Genomic DNA, 8,783 nt, shown 5'->3' on the forward strand with positions numbered 1-8,783 from the left:
AGTAGCCAGGAACTTCCTCGAGGTTCTCCATGTGGCTGCAGGGTCCCAAGGCTTTAGGCGGTCCTTGACTGCTTTCCCAGGCCACAAGCAGGGAGCTGGATGGGAAGTGGGGCCACCGGGATTGGAACTGGCACCCATATTGGATCCTGGCACATTCAAGGTGAGGACTTTAGCCATAAGGCCACCATGCTGGGCCCTGAACTACTGTTTTGCTGAGTGTATAAAAACTGGAACCTGGGCCCAGAGTGATAGCGTAGTGGTTAAAGTCCTCGTTTTGCACACCCAGGATCTCATATGGGCGCCGGTTCTAATCCTGGCGGCCCTGCTTCTCATCCAGCTCCCTGCTTGTGGCCTGGGAAAGCAGTCGAGGACGGCCCAAAGCCTTGGGACCGTGCATCTGCATGGGAGACCCAGAAGAGCTCCTGGCTCCAGGCTTCGGATTGGCTCAGCTCTAGCTGTTACGCTTACTTGGGGAGTGAACCATCGGATGGAAGTTCTTCCTCTCTGTCTCTCCTCTCGGTATATCCACCTTTCCAATAAAAATAAATAAATCTTAAAAAAAACCTGGAACTTTGGAAATAAACTTTGTCAGTAGCTCCTGAGAGTTCTGTTTCCATTTTTCTTTTTTCTCCAGTTGCTTTCTCCTCAGGACCTGCAAGGTAACCTTGCACAAACTGGGGGGGAGGTGGACGCGGCAGCCAATCAGAAGGAGGTGAGGATGACAGTTGTGGAGATCTGCTCTGAATCTCGGTGGCAAATGAGATTTAGAGCAGGTACCTGAGTGGGCATGGAGGTACTGGCCAACAGGAAGGAGGTGCGAGCCCAAAGGGCTGAGTGGCCAACACAAAACGTGACTCAAATTATCTGTGGTGCTGGGGTAACATCCTCGCAGCACTACTGAGTCAGCAAAGAGGACTAAGTATGCGGGAATAAAGATGGTTAGTTACTGGTGTGTATGTTGGTCAAAGCAAGAACAAAGAATCCTAAAATTAGGATGAAAAACAAAAAAACAAAACAGGGCCCGGCGTGATGGCCTAGTGGCTGAAATTCTCACCTTAAAAGCGCCAGGATCCCATATGGGCTCCGGTTCTAATCCCAGCAGCCCCTCCTCCCATCCAGCTCCCTGCATGTGGCCTGGGAAAGCAGTCGAGGACGGCCCAAAGCTTTGGGACCCTGCACCCGCATGGTAGACCCGGAAGAGCTCCTGGCTCCTGGCTTCAGATTGGCTCAGCCCCAGCCATTGCGGCCACTTGGGGAGTGAACCATCAGACAGAAGATTTTCCTCTGTCTCTCCTCTCTGTATATCCTCCTTGCCAATAAAAATAAAATAAATCTTAAAAAAAAACCCAACAAACAAAACAAAACCAAACAAAACTCTAATAGTCCTGAAGCACAGGCTGCCCTCAGCAGAGAAATGCGGGAACAGCTGTAAGGCCGGCCACACCTGCATATCTCCTGGCATCCGCAGGACAAGACTTCCCCCGGCAAGGGGGTGTTCTCACCACGTCCTAGGAATTCAGACTCCACACTCAGCAAGCATAAAGTCAGGATGATCCAGGGAACAGATTTGCCCCTCGAGTCGGGCATTCCCAATGGCTGGTTAGCTGTCAGCATTGGAACTGCTTACCTAACCTCCCTCTGCCCCATACAGTATGAAATCCTGGGTCTGGGGTGGTACCTGGTGGCTAAAGTCCTCACCTTGAACGCGCCGGGAACCCATATGGCTGCAGGTTCTAATCCCGGCAGCTCCACTTCCCATCCGGCTCCCTGCTTGTGGCCTGGGAAAACAGTCGAGGACGGCCCAAAGCCTTGGGACCCTGCACCCACATGGGAGACCCGGAAAGAAGTTCCTGGCTCCTGGCTTCGGATTGGCGCAGCACTGGCCGTTGCGGCTCACTTGGGCAGTGAACCATCGGACGGAAGATCTTCCTCTCTGTCTCTCCTCCTCTCTCTATATATTTGGGTTTACAATAAAAATAAATAATAGATCTTAAAAAAAAATAGATGTTTACTCTGTTTAAAAAAAAAGAAAATGAAATCCTGGGTGGCTACCAGCAGTGGCTCAGTACAAAGCCTGAAGAGCACAGCTGGCTGCCAAAACACCTACACAGAACAATATTAGGTGACACGGGGAGGGGCAGAGGCTGGGATTATGTGAACCTACCCAATCAATTCCACATGTGCCCGGGACAAACCCTGAGGTGGGAGTTCGGACGAGGCAGTGCCGAGCGGGGGCTGCAGTGGCGGGGCGCTAAGGAGACCTGAAAAACACAGCTGGCACAATTCACCTTGTGCAGTGTCTTTTAACTGTTATTCACTTATTTGAGAGTCAGACACACAGAGGAAGCTCCCACCTGCTGGTCCACTCCCCAGATGAGCTGGGCTTGGACTGGGGCTGGGGCTGGAAGGCAGGAACTCAATGCAGGTCTCTCTTGTGGGAGGAAGGGCCCTAGCTAGTTGAGCCATCCCAGGCTGCCTCCAAGGCTCTGCTTCAGCAGACAGTGTGCCAGGAACCAGAGCCGGGCTTGGAACCTGAGGCAGGCGCATGAGCGGTGTGCTGACCGCTGGGCTGATGTCTGCCCCCTTCCCTCACGAGTCCCAGCCAAACACTCCTGTTTCACAGTGATTAGACATCAACCGCAGGTACAACACTCCAGTGTCAACAGTGTCAACTGGCAACAGGAGACTCATGAAAAACTATGAAAATTTAAAAAATAGATCCAGGGGACTAAAAGGTAGAAAAATAATAGATGAGCAAACTCAAGAAATAGGATTAAAAGATGAGAGAAACAAGAAATAATCATAGTGCTTCTAAATTAATGAAGTTGTTTAAGAATACCTGACTCTGGGCCTGGTGTGGTAGCCTAATGGCTAATGTCCCTGCCTTACAAGCGCTGGGATCCCAAATGGGCGCCAGTTCTAATCCTGGCAGCTCCACTTCTCATTCAGCAACCTGCTTGTGGCCTGGGAAAGCAGTTGAGGATGGCCCAAATGCCTGGGACCCTGCAGCCATGTGGGAGACCTGGAGGAGCTCCTGGCTCCTGGCTTTGGATTGGCGCAGCTCTGGCCTTTGCACTCACTTCGGGAGTGATTCATCGGACAAGGCAGATGTACAGAGAGGAGGAGAGACAAGGAGGGAGATCTTCCATCTGTTGATTCATTCCCAATGGCCATGATGGCCAGAGATGAGCTGATATGAAGCCACGAGCCAGGAACTTCTGGGTCTCCCAAGTGGATGCAGGGTCCCAAGGCTTTGGGCCGTCCTCGACTGCTTTCCCAGGCCACGAGCAGGGAGCTGGATGGGAAGCAGATCAGCAGGGACCTGAACCAGAGCCCACATGGCATCCCAGCATTTGCATGGTGAGCATTTAGCTATTGAGCCATCGTGCTGGGCCCAAATGCTCCATTTCTTCTGATCCAGTTCTACTTCCGGCTTGGGAAAAGCAGCAGAAGATGGCCAAATACCTGGGCCTCTTCCAGACAGGCAGGAGGCCTGGATGAAGCTCGTTGGCTTTGCTTGGCTCAGTCCTGGCCACTGTGGCCATCTGGGGAATGAACCAGCAAATGGAAAGTCTTTCTCTTTTGTTTGTTTGTTTGTTTGTTTATTTATATTGGAAAGGGCGATATATACAGAAAGGAGGAAAGACAGAGAGGAAGATCTCCCACCCAATGATTCACTCCCCAAGTGACCGCGACGACTGCAGCTGAGCCAATCTGAAGCCAGGAGCCAGGAGCTCTTCCTGGTCTCCAAATCATGTGCAGGGTCCCAAGGCTTTGGGCCATCCTTGACTGCTTTCCCAGGCCACATGCAGGGAGCTGGATGGGAACTGAGGCTGCCGGGCCTAGAACTGGTGCCCAAACGGGATCCCGGCACGTTCAAGGCGAGGACTTTAACTGCTACGCTATGATGCCGGGCCCAGGTCTTTCTCTTTAACACTGACTTTAAAAAACAACAAAACCATCTTGAAGGAGCTTCTTCAGATAACAACAGGTTCAAATGCTGAGACAATTAGGAATGTCCTGTAGCACAATGTATTTAAAATAAAGCAGGGCCCGCCGTGATAGCGTAGTGGTTAAAGTCCTCCCCTTACATGCCCAGGATCCCATATCGGTGCCGGTCCTAATCCCGGCAGCTCCACTTCCCATCCAGCTCCCTGCTTGTGGCCTGGGAAAGCAGCAGAGGATGGCCCAAACCCTTGAGACCCTGCACCCATGTGGGAGACCTGGAAGAGGTTCCTGGTTCCCGGCTTCGGATCGGCACAGCTCCTGCCACTGCGGTCACTTGGGGTGTGAATCATCGCGAGGAAGATCTTCCTCTCTGCTTCTCCTCCTCTCTCTATATCCGCCTTTCCAATAAAAATCAGCAAATAAAAAAAAAAGCGGAAGATAGAAAGATAGTAGTCCGAGGTTGGGGTTGTGGCATAGTTGGTAAAGCCACCAACTGGGATGTTGGCATTCCATATGGATTCATGTTTGTGTCCTGCCTTCTGATCCAGCCAGGGATCTGAGCTTCATCAAGGTCTCCCACATGGATGCAGGCCCCAAGCACTGCGTTACCAGGTGCTTGGTCAGGGAGTTGGACTGGAAGTGGAGTAACTAGGACTAGAACCGTTGCCCACATACACTGCTGGCATTTCCAAGTGATGACTTAACCTGTTATGCCACAACAATGACCCCAGTTATTACTTTCTTCATAAATTTGAATAAATAAATGAAGAGGGATAATTGATAAAATGAGAACAGTGTAGCCTGGAGCGGTTAGCTCATGAAGTGGGTTGAATCAGTCAATGGCTACCACTTCAGCTTCTTACCATGGAACATCTGGGATGACTCCTAGCTGCGGAAGCTGTGTGCACAGGAACGCCAAAGGGCAGGGACTGAACTCATGGCAGAGTCGGATAAGTTGTCATAAAGCTCTGTCGTTGAACTTTGAGACTGAAAAAATACTGGAAGTATGAAACACTGGGAGAAGATGCTGGTGTGAGAGAGAGCGTCCTTTTACAGGGAGGCGACACGGCGATGCTAACGCACACCCAGTGAAACAGGAACTCAGCGTCCTCTCACATACACACACACAGAGAGGACATGAACAATAGGCCAAGCGGACAGAGTTCATTTCCTCTTACGCTGGCATTGGCATTTTCTAGACTTGTATAGCTTATTTGCATAAAACAGAAACACTGGTCAGTTTGCCCTCAGTGGAAACCGAACAGCAGAACTCCAATTGGGAAGCCCACATCCCCCCCGTGAGCCGTGTGCATGCTGTCCACGGGCGGCTGCATGAGCCCACCCGCGGCTGGATCCCACGGCTCCCACTGCGCCTGCTCAGCACTGAGGCCTTGGGCGCTGCGAGGAGCCGGGCCCTGCTGCACTTCCTCCCGCTCTGTTCTCACGGATGCCGCCCCTCTCCTACCTTCAGGTTAAACGGTTCCTCCTCTAGCCCTCAGCTCTCACGTCCCTCGGAGGTGCTCTGGTAAATACTTGCCTTCTTCCTGTCACTGCTATCCCCTTCGTGTGCCTGCTGAGTGTAAAGCGTCGTGCTTAACGTTTCTTTGAAAAGACTAAGAAAGCTCTCTCCTTGCTAAGTTCTGCAGCACTCAGCCACTGAATACTGACTGTGCACACACAGCTATTAAAGTGCGATGATTAAATACCGACCAGGCACAGACTTTCCCGCCAGGACCTTGCCTTGGAACAAGAAAAATGAACTGGACTGCCAGTGAGAAGCAGAAAACGAATAGGGAGTCAGCTGAGACGCTGGGCAAATTCAGAAAGGGCAGAGTTTTTTTTTTTTTAAAGATTTATTATTTTTTTTATTGGAAAGGTGGATATATATAGAGGAGGAGAGACAGAGAGGAAGATCTTCCATCCAATGTTTCACTCCCCAAGTGAGCCGCAACGGGCCGGTGCTGTGCCGATCCGATGCCGGGAACCAGGAACCTCTTCCGGGTCTCCCACGCGGGTGCAGGGTCCCAAATCTTTGGGCCGTCCTCGACTGCTTTCCCAGGCCACAAGCAGGGAGGCTGGATGGGAAGTGGAGCTGCTGGGATTAGAACTGGTGCCCATATGGGATCCCGGGGTGTTCAAGGCGAGGACTTTAGGCGCTAGGCCACGCCGCTGGGCCCAGGGCAAAGTTTTGAGACGAGGGCCTGGTGGAGGGGGGCAAGCAAAGGTCTCACACAGATAATGCACTTCATGTAACAAGTTATTGAAATCAGTTTATTTATTTTGGAGGGAGGGACAGAACTGCCCGCCTCTTCATCTGCTGGTTCACTTGGTCAATGGCCACAATGCCAGCGTGGGTCATGCAGTCCTAGTCTCCCAAGTGGGTGGCAGGATCCTCTGGAGCCAACCCTGTTGCCTCCCAGAGCCTGCACTGGCACCAAGGTGGAGTCAGGAGCTGGAGCCAGCACTGAATCCAGCTACTCAGTGTGGCAGGGCGTCCCCGCCACAGGGTCTGCGTAACAATAGGGACCAGAATGATGACTCAGGGGCTAAATCCTTGCCTTGCATGCGCCGGGATCCCGTATGTTCTAATCCCAGCAGCTCCACTCCCATCCAGCTCCCTGCTTGTGGCCTGGGAAAGCAGTCGAGGACGGCCCAAAACTTTGGGACCCTGCACCCGTGTGGGAGACCCGGAAGAAGCTCCTGGCTCCTGGCTCCAGCCATTGCAGCCACTTGGGAAATGGACCAGCAGATGGAAGATCTTTCTGTCTCTCCTTTTCTCCATAAATCTGATCTACTTTTCCAATAAAAATAAATAAATCTTTTTACAAATGAAATATTTTAAATTGTATTTAAGTTACTGAAAGGCAGAGAAAGGTGCTGAGCTGGGATTTGAAAGGGGCACTCCAGTGTGAGATGCAAGCATCGCCAGCAGCCCCAGCACTGACTGTATGCCCCGTAAGATACAAACATTTCAAACAAGCAAGAGGGGGTCACATGCTGTGGCGTAGCAAGGTAAGATTCTGACTGTGCCACCAACATATCATATGGGTGCCAGTTTATGTTCCAACGACTGCTTCACTTGTTTGTTTTTTTTTTTAAATAATTTATTTTATTTTTGTTGGGAAGTCAGTTTTAGAAAAAGGAAGATCTTCCCTCTGTTGATTTACTCTGCAAGTGACTTCAATGGCCAGTGCTGTGCCGATCTGAATCCAGGAGCCAGAAGCTCTTCCAGGTCTCCCACATGGGTGCAGGGTCCCAAGGCTTTGGGCCATCCTTAACTGCTTTCCCAGGCCACAAGCAGGGAGCTGGATGGGAAGTGGAGCTGCGAAGATTAGAACTGGTGCCCAAACGGGATCCCGGCACGTTCAAGGCGAGGACTTTAGCCACTAGTCTACTGCACCAGACCCCAATTCTCCACTTCTGATCCAGCCTCCTTTTTATGGCCTGGGAAAAGCAGTGGGGATGGTTCAAGTCCTAGGGCTCCTGCACCTGTGTGGGAGACCCAGAAAAAAGTTCCTAGAACACAGCTCAGCTGTGACTGTTGCTGCCATTTAGAGAGTGAACCAGCAGACGGAAGATCTCTTTATCAGATCTCTGTATCACCCTGTGTTTTCAATACAAAAATAAAAAGCCAAACACACCAATAAGCACACAAACAAAAAAGTGATAAGTGATAGAGTTAACAAAGCTGGTGGCAGGGTCCGGCGGCATGGCCTAGCGCCTAAAGTCCTCGCCTTGAATGCCCCGGGATCCCATATGGGCGCCGGTTCTAATCCCGGCAGCTCCACTTCCCATCCAGCTCCCTGCTTGTGACCTGGGAAAGCAGTCGAGGACGGCCCAAGGATTTGGGCCCTGCACCCGAGTGGGAGACCTGGAAGAGGTTCCTGGTTCCCGGCTTCGGATCGGCGTGCACCGGCCCGTTGTGGTTCACTTGGGGAGTGAATCATCAGATGGAAGATCTTCCTCTCTGTCTCTCCTCCTCCCTGTATATCTGACTTTGCAATAAAAATAAATAAATCTTTAAAAAAAAAAAAAACAAAGCTGGTGGCAGAGCGGGTTTAAGCTGCTACCTGTGCCACCGGTTCTGGTTCGTGTCCCTAGCTGTTCTACTTCCAATCCAGTTCCCTGAGAATGTGCTTGGGGAATGAATGGAAGATGGCCAGGGTATGTGGCCCCTGCACCACCTGGGAGACCCGGGTGGAATTCCAGGTTCCTGGGCTTTGCCCAGCTTGGCCCAAATGGCTGTTGTGGCAACCTGCACAGTGAGCAGTGGATGGCAGAACTCTACCCGCACCTCCTCCCTTTGCTTGTCACTCTGCCTTTCAAATGAACAAGCTTTTGAAAGATTTATTTTTATTTTATTACAAAGTCAGACATACAGAGAGGAGGAGAGACAGAGAGGAAGATCTTCCGTCCGATGATTCACTCCCCAAGTGAGCGCAACGGCCGGTGCTGTGCCGATCCGAAGCCAGGAGCAAGGAACCTCTTTCAGGTCTCCCAGGCTACCGGGATACGAACCAGTGCCCACATGGGACCCCGGCGTGTGCAAGACGAGGACTTTAGCCACTAGGCTACCTTGCCAGGCCCAGAATGCTAATGACTTTAAAAGACATTAAAGTGTGCCTGTTGCATGCACCGGGATCTCACATGAGCACAGGTTCTAACAGCCTTGGCTGTTGCACATATTTGGGGGATTGAATCAACAGACAGATCTTCCTGTCAATATGCCCTTCAAATAAATAAATATAGATTAAGAAGAAAAACTGTTACTTGGTAACGTAACATATATTGTACCAAGTGTGTCCACAGTTTGGTGAATGGGAACACAACAATCA

This window comes from Ochotona princeps, chromosome 13 (assembly GCF_030435755.1).
Source record: "Ochotona princeps isolate mOchPri1 chromosome 13, mOchPri1.hap1, whole genome shotgun sequence".
Lineage (NCBI taxonomy): Eukaryota > Metazoa > Chordata > Mammalia > Lagomorpha > Ochotonidae > Ochotona > Ochotona princeps.